Source organism: Nicotiana tomentosiformis, chromosome 11, assembly GCF_000390325.3.
Source record: "Nicotiana tomentosiformis chromosome 11, ASM39032v3, whole genome shotgun sequence".
In the NCBI taxonomy this organism is placed as follows: Eukaryota; Viridiplantae; Streptophyta; class Magnoliopsida; order Solanales; family Solanaceae; genus Nicotiana; species Nicotiana tomentosiformis.
This window is the reverse complement of record NC_090822.1, coordinates 34,353,906-34,374,529: the sequence shown is the minus strand read 5'-3', so window position 1 is coordinate 34,374,529 and position 20,624 is coordinate 34,353,906. Positions and strand designations below refer to the sequence as shown.

Here is a 20,624-nt window from a genome sequence, read left to right as displayed (position 1 = left end):
CCCTGAGAGATATGAGCTCTCTCCTTTTTAAATTCAAACACCCTTGCCCCATCACCTTGACCATACCTAGCCTCAAGTTCCTTCAAGATGTTTGTTGTATACTCAGAATACACAATAGAGCGATGAATGCCCTTAGTAACATAGTTGGAAAGCCATGCAACAACCATTGTACCTTTGCTATTGGCGAAGAAGAGTAGAGCCTTTAGGAGGTCTCTTAGAAGTCCCATGAATAAAATTCAGCTTATTCCTAATGGACAAAGCAACTAGGATGGACCTACACCAGCTTCCATAGCAAGAGCCATGAAAAGGCTCAATGACCAAGGAAGATACTAACAAATCAGATGGATGCACATATAGGGGATGGCACGGGTGTGCGTAATCATCAGGATGAAAAAAAGACGAGAACTCGGAGTCCCATGGTCAAGGGTAGAAGAGTTATCAGAAGTAGAAGAGGTCGAGGTTCCGGTTGTGATATCCATTAATCAAAAACAAACTCGAGAAAATAACTAATCTCAGACATATTTGAGTTTTAACCACAAAAGTAAAACAAAACCCTAAAACATGCAATTGATATGAAGATGAGGAAAGAATGTACCAAATTCTTCGCGACCGGAAGAATACAGCCTTGTAAACAGCTCGCACAAATAGTAAATCCGTTGAAATGGTGAAGAGGTCTCACAAATCAGCTAACCCTAACTAAATTGAGTGAAGGAGATACTTGAAATTGAAGACGAAATCATCACAATCCAAGATCCAAAATCTCAAAAGAAACAAGCGAGCTAAGATAGAAACCCTCAGAGGCGACAATCTCTTCAACACATAAAAAATGACGATCGAATAAACTGACGAGGAAGAAAAAATCTCCGGTGAAACTCGTCGAGGTTACCATCAGAGGATAGAGAATTACGAGCATTACGATATTCCTCGCTCTGATACCATGTTGACAGCGGAAGATATAATGAAATCAATGGAATTCGACCTAGGGTTTACTGTGTTTAGAAGAGAGATTTTATTAGAAGCTTTTGGAGAATAGAAAATAAATAATCCGTTCAATACAATGTGTAACTAAATCTATATAGTTGACCTAAAAGTCCAACTAAGCCCAAAATCACTAAACTGAACAAAACAGAAAATTAAATATATTTGGGCTCAGCCTAGTACAAATAAAAAGAGGATATTAAACCCATAACTAAGTAATTCCAATAATATAATTGTCGCAATAGCGTTCCCTATTATAACGCTTGTTGTATTCGTCATAATAGGTTCCTCTATGGTGACAGTTATCTGAAAAAGAAGCTATTGGGGTGCTTCTTATTTTCCCTCATCCAATTTAATGAAGCCGCCGCATCTCTTATTTTTATTATTTTTTAAAATCATAAAATAATATGTGAGCCCATTACATCGACTAAAACCCCTATTTCATTTTAGTCCCATCTCTTCCTTTCACATAGCTAAGCTCTAACTAGAGAACCCGCTGAGAAATCCCACACAACTCTGGCCGGCGTGGGGGTTTATTTTGCAGGTTTCCCCTTCTGGTAGGTCACAATATTTTTAAATTTTTGCTCTTTTTACTTCTTTTTCCTCACTTTCAACTGTGATTGGCGTAGCAATTTATCTCTTTAAGCCCTAAAAAATATCTAAAAATTTAATCTTGATTACTGATTTCTTGCATTTTGCTTTTAATTTTATGGATAGTCTTCTTGAAGATTTAAAATAAAAATAAGTAGAAATATGGGTCTATTTATTTACTTATAAATTTGGGCTGCTATTCGATGTGGGTAAACATTTCTCATGGATGTGTTAATTTTTGTTGAATCTTGTTGCTGGTATATTTCTATCAAAAGTTTTAAGATTTAAGTAATAGAAGACTACTCCCATATTTATCTTGTATTTTTAATTTCTGGTGGGTTGGAGTGTGTGGTTTGGATTCTTAATTTATTTGCTCAGACCTATAGGTGTGAGGTGTGTTTCTGTATTTTCTATATTTAGTTGTAGTTTTTTGTTTGAAGACAATTCCTTCGTAGAACATTGGAGGTATATTCTTATTTATTTGCTATTACATCTCTTGAACAGTAAGGTTTCATTCAATCTCGTGATTTGATAAAAAAATACAATTTGATTACTTCTTATTTTATTTATTCCAGAAGCTTTGATCCATCACTAGTTTTTCAATTTGTAATTTTTTAATTTAATTATAATCTTAAGTGACCTCTTTGAACAGTCTTTTGAACTGTGTTTTTGTTTCATCTTTAGCCTTAATGGCTGAATAATGAGAATTGAGAAGTAATTATAAGTTATATTTCTCAAGGATGCTTCTTCTTTATAATTAGATGACTTAGGTTACTGGTGCTCTGTTGTGTTGTGTATACCATATAAAATAGGTAATAGACTAATTTGTCTTCATTCTACAGTTCATTCGGTCAAGTTAGGATGAAGATTCTTCTTTGTTAAGTTTTGTGGTGATGTAGTATTTTATGGTTGTGTTGTGGTGTTTGAATGCTCTGTAATATCATACTTTCTAGTATGACTCAAAATATGTTCTATCTACTATTCATCTTAATAAGCAAAATAATCCTGCCTGAATTCTAAGTATAGGAAAATGAGTATCCAATGCAAGACATTGTTTCTTCTCTTCTGCTTCTTAGCTTCGTGATTTACTTTTGCTGTTATATTAGATATTCAATAGTTAATGGATAATGGAGATAAAAGTTGGATGGGTCTCCGAATATCAATGTAGGAGTACATCTACGGAGTTAGCGATTTTCTTGATAAGGCATTTTAACGAGCTGCCCAAGGAAATGAAATATTATGCCCTTGCAAAAAATGCGTTAACTGTTATTAGCATTATAGAAATATAGTGGAGGATCACTTGGTTGCCTATGGGTTTCTTACTGGATACACCAAATGGATTTTTCATGGGGAAAATTTTTCCTCAAGAAATACTCTACGGTCAAGCAATGATGAGGATGATTCTAACATGCATGGCGATATTGATGGACTACTTCATAATACTTTTAGAAATATAGAGGGTGAAGTGAGAGAGGGACCATCTGAAGATGCAAAGAAATTTTTTAAATTACTAGAGGAAGGGAAGCAAGAGTTATACCTGGGGTGTGCGAATTTCTCTAAATTAAGTTTCACCATTCTATTGTACTTGTTTAAATGCATTCATGGATTAAGTAATGCGGCCTTTTCAGACTTGTTAGACTTGTTAAAAGAGGCATTTCTATTTGCTCAGCTACCTGGCTCTTTCAACAAGGCTAAAAACATAATTCAAGATTTGGGTCTTCTCTATGAAAAAATACATGCATTCCCAAACGATTGCGTGCTATTTTGGAACGACAATGTGATGATAGATAATTGCACTGTGTGTGTGTAACGACCCAACTGGTCGTTTTGCCTTCTAGAACCCTGTTCCTCTAAATAAGATTTTCCATATGTGCTTTTACAGTTTTATGACTTGTGGGGATAGTTAGTTCAGGATTTTAAAGGGTTCGGGTTGAGATCGGAACACTTGGTTCCTTAGTTTGACTTTAAAAAGGTAAGTTTGACTTCGGTCAACGTCTTGAGTAAACGATCCCGGAATCGGGATTTGACGGTTCCAATAGGTTCGTATGATGATTTTTGACTTGGGCGTATGCTCGAATTGAGTTTTGGATAACCCGGGAGCGTTTCAACGCTTAATAATAAAAGTTGACTATTTGAAGGTTTTAAGGTTCTTTAAATTTGGGCTGGAGTAGGTTTTGGAGTAATTGAGGTCTGTTTGGAATTCTGAGCCTGAAAATCGTCCCGTACGGTGATTTAAGCCTTACACGCAAAATTTAATGTCATTCCGAATAGTTGAAGTATGATTTGGCACGTTCGGAGTAAGTTTGAAAAACTTGAAGTTCATGAGTTGAATCAATTTGGTTTGGGGTATGATTCTTAGTTTTTATGTTGTTTTATGCATTTCGAGGGTTCAAGCGAGTCCGTTTTATGATTTCAAACTTGTTGGTATGTTCAGGAGGGGCCCCGGGTGTTAACCGGACGAGGCTCGGACCAAGTTTGGACTTAGGAGCAATTGCTGAAGCTTCCAACTTCTAGTGTAACCGCACCTGTGCATGGACAGATGCAAGTGCGAGCTCGCAAAAGCGAGCAAGAAGCCGCAAAAGAGGTCTAGTGGGGGCAACTCGGAATCCACAGGAGCAGAGTTATTGGGCGCACCTGCGGGCGCGCATGAGCGATGGAGGAAGCCGCAGACCAAGCAGCATACACGTCGCGAAAGCCGCAGAAGCGGACATGCAGAAGCGGAAAAATAGTCCTTAGGTGCGGATTTTGGCTCAACTGGAGGAGACTACATCTGCAAGGATTTTTCCACAGATGTGGGGCCGCAGAAGCGGCCGTACCTCTGCAAGTGCGAAAATCACAGAAGGCAAAACCTTCATTTAAGTCGGGGTTTGAGTATTTGTAGTCCATTTTCTCCATTCTTTGCGATTTTTGGAGCTTCTTGAGAGTGGTATTCATCTAGCAACCTGGAGGTAAGTTTATTCTACCTATTGTGAGTTAAATACATAGATTATGGGTATATTCTAACTTGTAAAATGTGAAAATTAAGGGTTTAGATGAAAAATCTAGGTTTTGATAAAAATGAAATTTTTACCACGAAAATGGTTATGGAATGGGATGAAAATTGTATACTTGAGTTTTAAGATTGTGGGTAACGATTTTCTCCGAAAATTTATGAAATCTGGGTACGTGGGTCCGGGATGAATTTTAGGAATTCTTCCAATTTGGGTTGGGTAATTGATCTAATAATTTAATTACGAATTTTTGAGCATGTATTGATTAAATTATGTAATATTTTACTAGTTTCGGATTGAACGGCACCGAGTTGGAGCTTTAGAACGAAATTTTAACTGGAAAGTGAGATTTGAGACGAGGTAAGTCTCTTGTCTAACCTTGTAAGAGGGAATTTACCCTATAGGTGATAAAAATCAACATTTTCTTCAAATTGTGGGGGCTACATACGTACGAGGTGACGAGAGTCTGTACGTAGCTACTAATTATGCTTATGTCCGGGTAGCTTTAGGACCCAAATCATGAACTATTGAAATATTTGCATCCTACTTGTTAATTAAAGTGCCTAAATTATATTAGAACTTGCTAGAGGATTTTTTGAAAGACCGCTAACGAAATTTTGTATTATTTTGTGTATGAATCATTAATAACGTTTAAGCCAAATGCTTATAAAATATCCTTCTCTTCTTCTAGAGCAGGTCGAACGCCTCGGCAATAGATAGATGCATCTATGGTCCGTGCTGCTCGATCCTCGGCAATGTACACATTATTCTGGATCGGGTCGTATGACCTCAGCATAAATCGTGCTTAATAATAATAATTACACGATACTTTGATGTATTTATTGCAGCTTGTGAAGATAAATGACTTATTGAAAATTATGAAATTTTGAAAAACTTATTAGCTCTTGTTTGCTAAGGAAACTTGTTATTATTCACATAACCCGTGTTTATTTAAATATTTCTATCTTAATATTATAGACCCATAGTAAGTGTCGAAGTCGACCGCTCGTCACTACTTCTTCGAGGTTAAACTTGATACTTACTGGGTACGCGTTGATTTACGTACTCATGCTACACTTGTTACACTTTTTGTGCAAGATCTGAGACATGTGCATCAGGCGGTCCTACCGGCGCGCATCCTAGATATCCCGAGGCCTAGTGGTGAGCTTCCTTCTGAGCCGTTCTGCAGCCCCTAGAGTCTCCTTTTTGTATTTGTGTTCTGCCTATTTATGTTCAGACAATAACTAGAATTTTGTACAATCTACTAGATGCTCATATACTTGTGATACCAGGTCTTGACACACACACTAGTAGAATTGTGGTTTTGGACTGTTACTTTAGTTATGAACACACTTAACTATTTTGTTTTATTTAATTAAACCTTTTGTTTCCAAGATCTTGCAAATAAAGAAAGTTTAATTACTCGAAAACTTATAAAAAGTGAAATAATTTGTCGAATTCACTATTTGGCTTGCCTAACGGTAACGTCGGGTGCCAACATGACTTATAGGTGAAATTGGGCCGTGACAACCCGGTATCATAGCACTAGGTTCTCGTAGGTCTCACAAGTTATAAGCAGGCCTAATAGAGTCTTGCGAATCGGTATGGAGACGTTTGTACTAATCTTCGAGAGGCTATATGGTATTAGGAAACTACTTTCTTCATCTCCTATCGTGCAATTGATGTGGTACTAAGTATCTTTCTATTATTCTCTCACAGATGGTGAGAACACGTTCTACGGATATTCCAGACTAGGGAAGAGCTGCTCTCCCTGTTGCTAGAGGCCGAGGCAGAGGCCTAGGGAGGGCTCTAGCCCGTGGTAGGGGAAGAGGACGTCTCGGGGTTGCTCCAACTATGCCACCAGTGGATCCAGCAGAGGATCCTATCGTTGAGGAACAAGGCGAGGTGCTTGCGGTAGAGCCAACTCCGGTGGATTTCTCGTCCGCACCGGGATTTCAGAAGGTCATGGACCATATGCTGCAGTTCATGGATACTATGACTCAGGCAGGTTTATTTCTGGTAGATCCAACCACATCTCAGGAGGGAGGGAGAGCACATACCCTTACCGCACAGGCTCATGGGCATACAACTGTGGTACATCAGACCCAGGGTGCACTATCTGTGGGTGGAGCTCAGCTAGTTGCAACATCTATATTGGAGCCCACACCAGCTGTGGCCTGTGATCCACACATGCTATTGGACATATGGACTAGGCTTTATCCTACTGCTTTTGTAGGTGAGCGGCATGAGGACCCCCGAGATTTTATTGATCGGTGCAGGGAAAGACTGCACAACATGAGGATACTAGAGTCCTACGGGGTAGACTTCACTACTTTTCAGTTGGAGGGCAGGGCCCGTAGGTGGTGGCAGTCACATCTTTTCGGCAGACCAGCAGGTTCCCCTCCCATGAATTGGGAACAATTCATACGCCTCTTCTTGGGCAGATACATTCCACCCTCTCAGAGGGAGGAGTTGCGGTTCTAGTTCGAGCAGCTCCAGCAGGGTCAGATGTAAGTGACCGACTATGAGGCAAGATTCTCTGAGTTGTCTCGCCATGCACTTATGATACTACCTATCAATACAGAGAAGGTGTGGAGGTTTGTCGCCGGATTGCACCCTGGTATTCAGGCCACCATGGCTCGAGAGGTGGAGATAGGGACTTCTTACGGGTTAGTTATGGAGATAGCTCAGAGGATCGAGGGTGTTCGTCAGCGGAGCCGAGAGCAGGCAGTGAGAGACAAGCGGTTTTGATATTTGGGAGAGTTTAATAGTGCCCTGGCTGGGGGTAGAGGTCCGTTCGTGAGGGGTCAGTCCAGCAGGCCCCCTTATCCAGCACCGCCACCTCCTCGGGGTGCTCTAGTGCGAACTTATTTCAGTGTTATGCCACATAGTTCTTACTTCTCACCAGCTATTCAGGGCTCCTCCAGTGGGTATTCAGGTCATCAGGGCCAGATTTCAGGTCAGCAGCCCACCGTACCGAAGGGTTGTTTCGAGTGCAGGGATTTTAGTCATGTACGGAGATTCTTCCCCAGGCTTAGAGGCAAGGCAGTGCAGCAGGGTCAGCAACCTAAGATTATAGCACCAGTTGTCCCACCAGCCGTTCGGCCGCCCAGAGACGGAGGGTAGGTGGGAAGGGGTCATCCTAGATGTGGAGGCCAGTCAGGTGGCGCTCCAGCTAGGTTCTATGCTTTTTCGGCCAGACCAGATGTAGTGGCCTCAAATTCTATGATCACATGTATTATTTCTGTTTGCGGTAGAGATGCCTCAGTATTATTTGATCTAGGGTATACGTATTCCTATGTGTCATCTCTGTTTGCTCATTTCTTGGGTGTTTCCCTTGAGTCCTTCGGTACTCCTGTTTATGTGTCCACTCCTGTGGGCGAATCTGTTATTGTGGATCGGATCTGTCGGTCCTGCATTGTTACTTTCTGTGGTTACGAGACTAGAGCAAATCTTTTATTGCTTAATATGACCGACTTTGAGATCATCCTGGCATGGACTGGCTATCTCCATATCATGCTATCCTAGATTGCCATGCCAAGACTGTTACCTTGGCGATGCCAGAGTTGCCTAGATTGGAGTGGAAGGGTTCGTCTATCAGTGCATCTAATCAGGTTATTTCCTTTCTGAAGGGTCAACACATGGTCGAGAAGGGTTGTTTGGCTTATCTGGACTATGTCCGGGACACTACTGTAGAGACTCAGGCTATTGATTCAGTGCCTGTAGTATGAGAAGTCCCCGATGTGTTTCCTTCTGATCTTCCAGGCATGCCACCAGATCGTGATATTGATTTTTGTATTATCTTGGCTCCAGGTACCCAGCCTATATCTATCTCACCGTACCGTATGGCTCCAAAAGAGTTGAAAGAGTTGAAGGAACAACTTGAGGAGTTGTAGCAAAGGGGTTCGTAAGGCCAAGTGTATCGCCTTGGGGTGCACCAGTGTTATTTGTGAAGAAGAAAGATGGGACTATGCGGATGTGTATTGATTACCGCCAGTTGAACAAAGTCACCATTAAGAACAAGTACCTGCTGCCGCGTATTGATGATTTATTTGACTAGTTGTAGGGTGCCAAAGTGTTCTCAAAATTTGACTTGAGATCGGGTTACCATCAGTTGAAGATTCGGGATTCAGATGTTCCGAAGACTACTTTCCAGACTAGATATGTACATTATGAGTTTCTGGTAATTTCCTTCGGGTTGACTAATGCCCCGACGACATTCATGGATCTGATGAACCAGGTGTTCAGGATGTATATTCACTCGTTTGTCATCGTCTATATTGACGACATTTTGATCTACTCGTGTAATATGGAGGAGCACGATCAACATTTGAGAATGGTGCTTCAGAACTTGCGAGAACAAAAACTATATGCTAAGTTCTCCAAGTGTGAGTTTTGGCTAAAGTTTATGGCCTTCTTGGGGCGTATTATATCGGGCGGGGGTATTAAAGTTGATCCCAAAAAGATCAAGGCAGTTCATAATTATCATCGTCCCACTTCGGCGACTGAGATTAGGAACTTCCTGGGATTAGCAGGTTATTATCGTCGGTTTGTGGAGGGTTTTTCATCTATTGCAGCACCTCTGACTAGATTGACCCGTAAGGATGCTCCGTTCCGATGGTCCGATGATTGTGAGGTGAGCTTTCAGAAGCTCAAGACCGCATTGAATTCATCACCGGTATTAGCGTTGCCTTCCGGTTTAGGGATGTATACAGTGTATTGCGATGCCTCACGCCTTGGCCTAGGCTGTGTATTGATGCAGGAGGGGCGAGTTATTGTATATGCCTCATGTTAGCTGAAGCCCCACGAGAAGAATTACCCGGTACATGATTTAGAGTTGGCCGCGGTAGTTCATGCTCTTAAGATCTGGAGGCATTATCTTTATGGGGTGTCCTGTGAGCTTTACACTGATCACCGCAACTTGTAGAATTTGTTCAAGCAGAGGGATCTAAATTTGAGGCAGCGGAGGTGGCTTGAGTTACTGAAGGATTATGATATTACCATTCTTTATCATCCGTGCAAAGCGAATGTAGTTGCAGACGCCATGAGCAGAAAGGCGGAGAGTATGAGTAATTTGGCATTCATTTCAGCAGAGGAGAGGCCACTAGTTTTGGATATTTAGTCTTTGGCTAAAAGACTTGTGAGGTTGGATATTTCAGAGCCCAGCCGAGTTCTTGCATGTGTTGTTGCCCAGTCTTCACTATTTGAGCAGATCAAGGCTCGCCGTTTTGATGATCCACACTTGTTGGTTCTCCGAGAGACGGTACTACGGGGTGGTGCCAAGTAGGTTACTATCGGCAAAGATGGTGCTCTATGACTCTAGAGTTGTTTATGTGTTCCTAATGTGGATGGGCTGAGGGAAAAGATCATAGAGGAGGCATACAGTTCTGGGTATTCTATTCATCCAAGTGCTACGAAGATGTATTGCGACCTGAGGCAACATTATTGGTGGCGACGGATGCAGAAGGACATAATTGAGTATGTAGCTAGGTGCTTAAATTGTCAGCAGGTTAAGTATGAGCACTAGAGGCCAAGTGGCCTACTTCAGTAGATGACTATACTGGAATGGAAATGGGAGCATACTATGGACTTCGTAGTTGGGTTGCCACGGACCTTGCAAAAGTTTGATGTAGTTTGAGTTATTGTCTATAGGTTGACCAAGTCGGCACACTTTATTCCGGTTGTGACTACGTATACTTCATAGAAGTTGGCCCAAATTTATATTCAGGAGATAGTTCGGTTGCATGGTGTGCCCGTTTCCATCATATCAGATAGGGGCCCTCAGTTTACTTCACATTTTTGGAGAGCAATACAGAGTGAATTAGGGACCCGTGTAGAGCTAAGCACAACCTTTCATCCGCAGACCGACAGGCAGTCGGAGCAGACAGGCAAGATCTTAGAGGATATGCTTAGAGCATGCGTGATTGACTTTGGAGGGCAGTGGGATCGTTTCTTGCCTTTGGCCGAGTTTTCTTATAACAAAAGTTACCAATCCAGCATCAAGATGGATCCATTCAAGGCTTTATATGGTCGGCGATGTCGTTATCTCATCGGGTGGTTTGAACCTGGCGAGACCAAGTTATATGGTATGGATTTGGTGAAGGATGCCTTGGAAAAGATAAAGTTGATTCAGGAGCGACTTCGTACAATACATTCCAGACAGAAGAGTTACGCGGACCAGAAAGCGCGTGATTTATCATTTATTCTTGAAGGTTTTGCCGATGAAGGGAATCATGAGGTTCGGGAAGAAGCGAAAGTTAGCACAAAGTTTATAGGCCCATTTGAAGTGTTGAGACTAGTTGGGAAGGTTGCTTACGAGCTTGCCTTGCCTTCCAATTTATCGGGAGTTCATCCGATTTTCCATGTATCTATGCTCCGGAGGTGTCATGCTGACATGTCGCATGTGTTAGACTTCAACACGGTTCAACTAGATGAGAGCCTGAGTTATGAGGAGGAGCCAGTTGCCATTGTTTACAGGCAAGTTCGCCAGTTGAGGTCCAAGAAGATTTCTATGGTAAAAGTTTAGTGTAGGGGCCAACCAGTCGAGGAGGCAACTTGGGAGGCCGATGAGGACCTTTGAAGCAGATATCCATACTTATTCAACACTCCAGGTATAATTCTAAACCCGTTAGAGGACGAACGTTTGTTTAAGAGCTGGAGAATATAACGACCCAACCGGTCGTTTTGCCTTCTAGAATCCCGTTACTCTAAATAAGACTCCCCATATGTGCTTTTACTGTTTTATGACATGCGGGGGATGGTTAGTTCAGGATTTTAAAGGGTTCGGGTTGAGATCGAAACACTTGGTTCCTTAGTTTGGCTTTAAAAAGGGTAAGTTTGACTTCGGTCAATGATTTGAGTAAATGACCCCTGAATTGGGATTTGATGGTTCCAATAGGTTTGTATGATGATTTTGGACTTGAGCGTATGCTCAAATCGGGATTTGGACAACCCGGGAGCGTTTCAGCGCTTAATAGTGAAAGTTGACTATTTGATGGTTTTAAGGTTCTTTAAATTTGGTTTGGAGTAGGTTTTGGAGTAATCGAGGTCCGTTTGGAATTCTGAGCCCGAGAATAGCCCTGTATTGGGATTTAAGACTTACACGTAAAATTTGGTGTCATTCCGAGTAGTTTAAGTATGATTCGGCACGTCCGGAGTAAGTTTGAAGAACTTGAAGTTTTTGAGTTGAATCAATTTGGTTTGGGGTATAATTCTTAGTTTTGATGTTTTATGCGTTCTGAGGGTTCGAGCGAGGCCGTTTTACGATTTCAAACTTGTTGGCATGTTCGGGCGGGGCCTCGGGTGTTAACCAGACGAGGCTCGGACCAAGTTTGGACTTAGGAGCAATGGCTGAAGCTTCCAGCTTTTGGTGTAATCGCACCTGCGCATGGACAACTGCAGGTGCGAGCTTGCAGAAGCGAGCAAGAAGCCGCAAAAGTGATCCAGTGGGGGGCAGATCGGAAGCCGCAGGAGCAGAGTTATTGGGCGCAACTGCGGGAGCGCATGTGCGATGGAGGAGGCCGCAGAAGCGACCAAGCCACAGACGCAACGCGACGCGAGAGACGCAGAAGCAGACCCGAAGAAGCGGGCAAATGGTCTGCAGGTACGGATTTTGGCTCAACCGGAGGAGACCGCATCTGCGAGGAGTTTTTCGCAAATGCGGGACTGCAGAAGCGGTCGTACCTACGCAGGTGCGAAAATCACAGAAGGCAGAACTTTCATTTAAGTCGGGGTTTGAGTATTGTTAGCCTACTTTTCTCCATTCTTGGCGATTTTTGGAGCTTCTTGAGATGGGTGTTCACCTAGCAACTTGGAGTAAGTTGATACCTATTGTGAGTTAAATACGTAGATTATGGGTAGATTTTAATATGTAAATTGTGAAAATCAAGGGTTTAGATGAAAAACCTAGGTTTTGATAAAAATAAGATTTTTACCACGAAAATGGTTATGGATTGGGATGGAAATTGTATACTTGAGTTTTAAGGTAGTGGGTAACGATTTTCTCCAAATATTTCCGGAATCCGGGCACGTGGGCCCAGGGTAAATTTTAGGAATTCTTCTAATTTGGGTTGGGTAATTGATTTAATAATTTAATTATGAAGTTTTAAGCATGTATTGATTAAATTATGTAATATTTTACTAGTTTCAGATTGACCGGCACCGAGTTGGAGCTTTAGAACAAAATTGTGACTGGAAAGTGGGCTTTGAGATGAGGTAAGTCTCTTGTCTAACCTTGTAAGAGAAAATTTACCCCATAGGTGATTTAAATCAATGTTTGCTTCAAATTGTGGGGGCTACGTATGTATGAGGTGACGAGAGTCTGTACGTAGCTATTAATTATGCTTATGTCTGGGTAGTTTTAGGGCCCAAACCATGAATTATTGAAATATTTGCACCCTACTTGTTAATTAAAATGCCTAAATTATATTAGAACTTACTAGAGGATTTTGTGAAAGATCGCTAACGAAATTTTGTATTATTTTCTGTATTAATCCTTTATAACGTTTAAGCCAAATGCTTATAAAATATCCTTCTCTTCTTGTGGAGCGGGCCGAATATCTCGACAGTAGATAGATGCATCTATGGTTCATGCCGCTCGACCCTCGGCAGTGTACACATTATTCTGGATTGGGCCGTACGACCTCGACATAAATCGTGCTTAATAATAATAATTACTCGGTACTTTGATGTATTTATTGCAGCTTGCGAAGATAAATGACTTATTGGAAATTATGAAATTTTGAAAGAATTATTTTCTCCTGCTTGCCAAGGAAACTTGTTATTATTCACCTAACCCGTGTTTATTTAAATATTTTTATCTTAATATTATTGACCCATATTAAGTGTCGAAGTCGACCCCTCGTCACTACTTCTTCGAGGTTAGACTTGATACTTACTGGATACGCGTTGATTTACGTACTCATGCTACACTTGCTGCACTTTTTGTGCAGGATCTGAGAGAGGTGCATCAGGCGGTCCCACCGGCGCACATCCTAGATATCTCGAGGCCTAGTGGTGAGCTGCCTTCTGAGCTGTTTTGCAGCCCCTAGAGTCTCCCTTTTGTATTTGTGTTCTGTCTATTTTATGTTCAGACAATAGCTAGAATTTTGTACAATCTACTAGATGCTCATATACTTGTGACACTAGGTCTTGGCACACACACTAGTAGAATTGTAGTTTTGGACTGTTACTTTAGTTATGAACGCACTCAACTATTTTGTTTTATTTAATTAAACATTTTGTTTCCTAAATCTTGCAAATAAGGAAAGTTTAATTACTCGAAAACTTATAAAAAGAGAAATAATCTATCTAATTCACTATTTGGCTTGCCTAGCGGTAACGTCGGGCGCCATCACGAATTATATGTAAAATTGGGTCGTGACAGTGTGGGTCTTATGGTTTTATGGTACTTTCCCTTAAATCCTGGGCTTCAAAGAAAATTTATGTGCCCTAAAATAACTGTAGCTATGAAATGGCATGCTACTGAACGACCGAATGATGGAGATTTAAGACATCCTACTGATGGAGAAGCGTGGATGAATTTTGATTCCTTGCACCCAGACTTCTAAAGAGATCCTCGTAATGTTAGATTGGGTCTTTCAAGTGATGGTTTTAACCCATTTAGAACCATGAGTATTTCTCATAGCACATGGCCTGTTATGTTAATGGACTATAATTTATCGCCATGGATTTGCATGAAGCCAGAGTACATAATGTTGTCAATGATCATTCGAGTTCCATCATCTCCTGGAAACGACATAGATGTGTACCTACAACCACTAATTGCTTGTCATAACTCAAAATTCAACTAGTCGTGATGGCACCTAACCCAACCCGTTAGGTAAGCCAATTAACAATAAACCACAATATAATGATAATGATGAGAGTAAAAAATGAAATAATTGAATTTTATACAATTTCCCAAGGACTGGTTGTAAAATTCATGAGCTTTTAAGACTTAGAGTTTACAAAGCTGGAATGAAATAAATACGCCATCTATTTGAAATGTACATAAACAGATTTATAAATCTAAAGCTACCAAGAACAAAAGGTAGCTATAACCGGAACGCAGATACATCTTTAATGCCAGCTCCCACCACTCGCAGCAACATCAACTCCAAAATCTACACGCAAGATGCAGAAGTGTAGTATGAGTACAACCGACTCCATATACTCAATAAGTAACAAACCTAACCTTAGGTTGAAAGCAGTGACAAGCTTGGACACCAGTCAGAGTCCAACACCAATAGCCAAGAACTCGTAACAATATAATAAAAGCAGCATAAGTACTAACTCAAAGATATGATGCTCAGCTCGTTCACAATTACAGAAAAATAGGCATGTTTTTCAAGTAAAATAGTAAAACCCAAATCTTTCATCCAAATATTTCTCATAGAATGATTATGTATAAAGGACGTGTTAGTCACTTGAGTGTTGGAGATGGAATCAGATCTGGTGAGTAAATCAGAAAACTGTAATTTTTCCCAAAAAACTTTGAACAACAAATAAGATATTTCATTCTCAGATGGCATGAGGAAAGTATATCTTTATGCCTACATGTCAATGTGCATGTGAAGTCAGGAATGTCACAAAATCGTGTAGCATGAGAAAATGTATCTCTATGCTCGTATGTCAAGTATGCATGTCAAATGCAATACAACAGAGTGATGAACTAATGTTCTCACACTCTCAGAGTAGTCAATCTCACTTTCTCGCACTCCCACTCATTACGCTCAATCATTCAGCACACTCAGTCACTCAGCATTGTACGGTACCTGCGCTCACTGCTGGTATGTCAGACTCCGAAGGGGCGGATCCTGCCCAAACTCTAATATAAGCCAACATGGCCTGCTTCAGCGAGCAACCCGATCTTATCATGAATCAATAAAACTTGCTGCGGCGTGCAACCCGATCCCATCAATAATAATAAAGCCTATAAAGTCTGCTGCGATGTGCAACCCGACCCATATAATAATAATATATATAAATCAAATATGGCTTGATGTGGCGTGTAACTCGATCCACAATATCTATCACAACATGGCTCTTAGGCCCCAACTCAGTCATTGGTCTCTCTAGCTTCTCGGGCTCACAAATCTCATGCCAATTAGCCCAAACAATGACAACATGATGTGACAATAAAGGATTACAAAGACTGAGATATGATATGCGAATAAATGAATATGACTGAGTATGTAACTGTAATTTAAACAAATAACTCAACAGTAGAGATGACCTCAGTGGGTCCCAACAGAATATGCATATAGCCTAAACATAATTTCTAACATAATTTCCAACTCAATTTCTCTGACACGTAGAAATTTCATGGATAGAAACAAGATTAGGTAACTACACAATATCACAGAATCAACCGAGTCATAATTCACACGGTGCACGCCCACACGCCCGTCACCTAGCATGTGCGTCACCTCAACACCAAACACATAACACGTATGTTCAGGGATTCATACCCTCAGCACCAAGTTTAGAAGTGTTACTTACCTCGAACAAGCCGAATCCAATACCGAGCAAGCCCAACAATACTTTAGAAATTCCATCCCGCGCGTACCGACCTCCGAACGGCTTGAAACTAGCCAAAGGCAACTCAAGAACATCAAAGAATAACAAAGGAAACAAACCCAATCGATAAAAGTCGAATCTTTAACCAAAAGCCTAAAGTCAACCAAAAGGTCAAACCTGGGCCCGCATCTCGGAAGAGTCCAACCATACTAGTTTCACTCAAGAACTACAAATCGCTGTTAAAAACTCAAAAATCTACTTTATGAAATTTTAGATAAAACCCCCCAATTTCTCTTTTGCAATCATCAACCAAATGCCAAAAACGAAGAATGATTCATGAAATATAATAAAAATCGAATAGAAAATACTTAGCCCAATCCATGTGGGGAAAATCACCTAAAAATCACTCAAATCCGAGATCCCCAACTCAAAATATGACCAAATGAACAAACCCTCGAAATTATATGCTTCTGCCCAGTTGTTCTGCCTCGTTTCTTATGTCAAACGATCCTGAAACACTCCATTTGACCTTATAATGAAGGAGATATATTAGTTTCAATATTTGGAAATAGTGAAGATTTTTAAATACGAATTTACTGGCAATTTTGTAATTAATCTGAAAAATCTGGCAACCCAATTCTTAGTAAAATGACCATAAATTCCTCATACGATGTCCAAATCCGACGTTTATTTTTGCTATGACTCCGTAATTACAAAACGGATCTAATGCTTCAATAAAAACAGAAATTAGAGCTCATTTGCTTAATGTGCTACCATTTATGTATGAAGAAACGATGTCGAAACATAAAAAAAACGAGCGCAACACAACCCAAACCTATCCGAAACTCACCCGAGCCCCTCGGGACCCATCCGAACATACCAAAAGTCCCATAATATAAAATGGACTTACTCGAGGCCTAAAATCATGCATAACAACTTTAAAACCACGAATCGCACCTCAAATAGAACATAATGAACTTTTGAACTTTTAACTTTCAAAATTCGTACCAAACCATATCAAATCAACTCGGAATGAACTCAAATTTTTCACACAAGTCCCAAATGACATAAAGAGCCTATTCCAACTCCCTAAACAACAATTCGAACCCGATATCAATAAAGTCACTCTCGGTCAAACTTATGAACGTTCCAAACCTTCAAATTCAAACTTTCGCCAATTAGTGCCGAAACCTTCTAGAAATATCCAAATACAAATTCGGGCATACACTCAAGTCCAAAATTACCATACGGACCTAACAGAACCATCAAAATGATCCGATGTCAAATACTAAATGTCAAACTTGGTTTACCTTCCAACTTAAAGCTTCCTAGTTGAGAATCATTCTTTCAAATCAATTCCGAATCACCTGAAAACCAAAACTGGCAATTCACATAAACATTATACAAAACTACTCAAAACTTCAAATAGCTGAAAGGAATGAAAATGGTCAAAACGACCAATCAGGTCGTTACATTGCTGAATTGAAGGAACTATGAGAAATCAATGTAGAAACATATGATGCTAATACTAAACATTCATGATGAATGTAGCCTTATTGTGGACAGTTAGTGATTTTCCAGTACTCGCAATGCTTTCCGGATGGAGCACCAAGGGGAGATGGGAATGCCCCACGTGTAATTATAACACATCCTCTCAATATCTCAAGCATAGTCATAAGATGTGTTACATGGGTCATCGGGCATTCTCCTGATCATCCATTTCGAAGAGACAAGAAATCATTTGATGGTAAGGAGGACAATAGACCTATGCCCACTCACTTGTGAGGCATAAAGTGTTTGAAAAGGTGCGTGATTTTAATAATATTTTTGGAAAGGGCCAAAATAAAAGGTGTCGAGGTAATGAGGGTTCGTGGAAGAAAAGATCCATCTTTTTTGAATTACCATATTGGGCACATAACAAATTGAGGCACAATCTTAACGTTATGCATATCGAAAGTATATATATAATAGATTTCTTGGGAATTTATTAGTTATAGATAGAAAGTCAAAGGATCATGTTAATTATCGTTATGACTTGCAAGAGATGGGGATATGAAAGGAGCTTCAACCAACAAAAGATAATGGAAATGAAAAAGTTTATTTGGCTAAAGCTTGTTTCTCCATGAAACCAGAAGAAAAAAAAGTTATTTTGCACCATCTTAAGAAATGCCAAATTACTGAAAGGGTGTGCCTCAAACATATCACGACGTGTGCAAATGGAATAGATGGAAGTATCAGGGTACAAGAGTCATGATGCTCATTTTATAATGCATTACTTGCTCCAAGTTGCAGTCAGAAAAGTGTTACCTAAGAATGTTTCTTTGGCCTTGATTAGGTTGGGGAACTTCTTCAGAGTCATATGTAGTAAGGTTATAAGGCGAAGAGATCTTGACACAATGCAGTCTGGAATCAAAGAGATTGAATGTGAACTTGAAAAGATTTTTCCTTCAACCTTTTTTGATATAATGGAACATTTGCCTATCCATCTAGTAGATGAAATTAAGTTTGGGGGGGAGGGGGGTCCAAATCATTTGCGTTGGATGTATTCCATTGAGAGAAACCTATGTAAGTACAAGGCATTTGTTCGTAATCGAGCTCATCGAGAAGCTTCAATAGCAGGGGGATTTCTAGCGAAGAGTGCTTGATCTTTTATTCGAGATACTTACATTATATGGTAAAGACAAGATTCAGTAGATATCAAGCTGATGATGATGATGTTCAAAAAAAGGGGGATGATCTATCATTGATATTTCCTAAGATAGGTCATCTAATCGGAATTGAGAAGAAAAAGAAAAGAAATACTTTTTTCATGGATTTACAGTTATGCATTGAAGCACATCAATATGTTCTATTCAATTCTGGAGATGAATAAGTCGAGACGTTTATCCAGTAAGATAAAATATATATCAATTATATTATAATCTTTATTTATTTTAAATAATAAGATATTTTTAAAAGTCATTCGTAAAGTCCCAATGATTGAATTTTGATCATTCTTCATGCAGGGAACATAAGAATTTAATAGATAGTCATACTAGACTAAATGCATGGTTAAGAGCAAGGAAACATAATCGGGAATTTGCCGAATGGTTTAAAGAGAAAGTTAAAAGCATTTAAGTGCCCAATCATCTGCGATGGCTAGCTAGAGGGCCTACTATGGTGGCCAAAATATATATTGCATATTTCATCAATGGATATCGATTTCATACGTTGAAGCGAGATACTCGTTGCAAGACTCAAAATAGTGGAGTGACTTTGTCAGCAACGACTGATAGTTTTGCTAGTGCGAGGGACCAAAATACAATTGATGGAGAGGATATCTATTATAGAGCTATTCAGTATATTATTAAAATTGATTATTGGGGCTATTTTAGTGTTGTACTATTTAAATGTGATTGGTTTCATAATGAAGTAGATGAATATGGGTTAACACGGGTATACTTCAACAGATTGTGTAGTACTGATGATACTTTTGTACTGGAATCACAAGTTTATCAAGTTTTTTATGTAGAGGATCCAATTGAGAAAGATGTTTATTATGCAAGAAATAAAGTACCTATTGATTTGTGCGTGCGCAGCGCCGGCGGAACTAGGGTTTCCAGCGGGTTTCAACCACGTGGCGGCATATGTACAGGCAAATTTCTGGCCAGAAGTTCCCGTTTTGGCACTCGCCTCTTCAAAATTGCCCGGACCCACATTGTTCCAGCCGGTTCCGACGAGATCCCCATCACCCCGGCTAACTTTTCGGTGACTTTTTTCCGACGAATGTCGTTCAAGAAGTGGCTCCTCTCCACTCTCTCTTGGAGCCGATTCTTGGGGCTCCTCTCCACTCTCTCAAGACCCCCAACTTTCTCCCATCTTCAAGGTAAGCAATTCCCATTGTCTTGGTGTGAATCTTATCATACATTTTGGAGGGTGTCTAATGATGACATTGGTTCATCCCAGAGATTACATGATGTTGATGTCAGATGGTCAAGAGAAGATGTACATGGTGATGAAATTGATATGCCATCTAATGCGCAACATTCATTAGTTACAATTAAGGAAACATCAGAAGAGATGATGAATTTGGTGATACCGATTGGGATTGAATGGAAGCTGATGATTGAAGAAGGAGCTTTTGAACTTGTTGTAAATACTTTTGCTTATTATAGCATATTATAAACCTTATAGGGTTCCATTAGAATCAGGATTGATGTTCCATTAGCCATTTTGACAATGTAATTCTCTCAAATAATTTTTTGCCATGTCAATTCTGAACTCCATTGATCTTCTTTTAAGCAATTTTTTGTTATTTATTTCACTGTTTGTTTGACTGCCAACTTATCTAGAAATTACAAATAGATGCCAGTTATGTGGCATAATTTTGGATGCAATATAATCTTGTGCAGGTGTATATTTAAATTCATTGCTTAACATACTGATTTTGTAAGCTTCTCCAGAATTACGAACTTGTGCTATGGAGGTTGTTTAACAAATAATTTTATTGTAACCTTATGCATGTGTAAATATAAATTTTATTATTTTCAGTGATTATGTGATCGT

The 20,624-nt window shown here is 39.9% G+C and overlaps 1 long non-coding RNA gene across 2 annotated transcripts; it reads left to right on the top strand.

Moving 5' to 3' along the window:
• Window positions 1-1,305: 1,305 nt before the first annotated feature.
• LOC104104359 (uncharacterized) lies at window positions 1,306-20,424 on the top strand. Of its 2 annotated transcripts, none has more exons than XR_011412098.1 (6): window positions 1,306-1,535; window positions 5,658-5,720; window positions 12,709-12,773; window positions 13,511-13,574; window positions 19,658-19,944; window positions 20,025-20,424. It is a non-coding gene; the product is annotated as an uncharacterized lncRNA (long non-coding RNA). The 2 variants fall into 2 exon arrangements; XR_011412097.1 differs by having other exon boundaries at window positions 12,703-12,773.
• The last annotated feature ends 200 nt before the right edge of the window (window positions 20,425-20,624 follow it).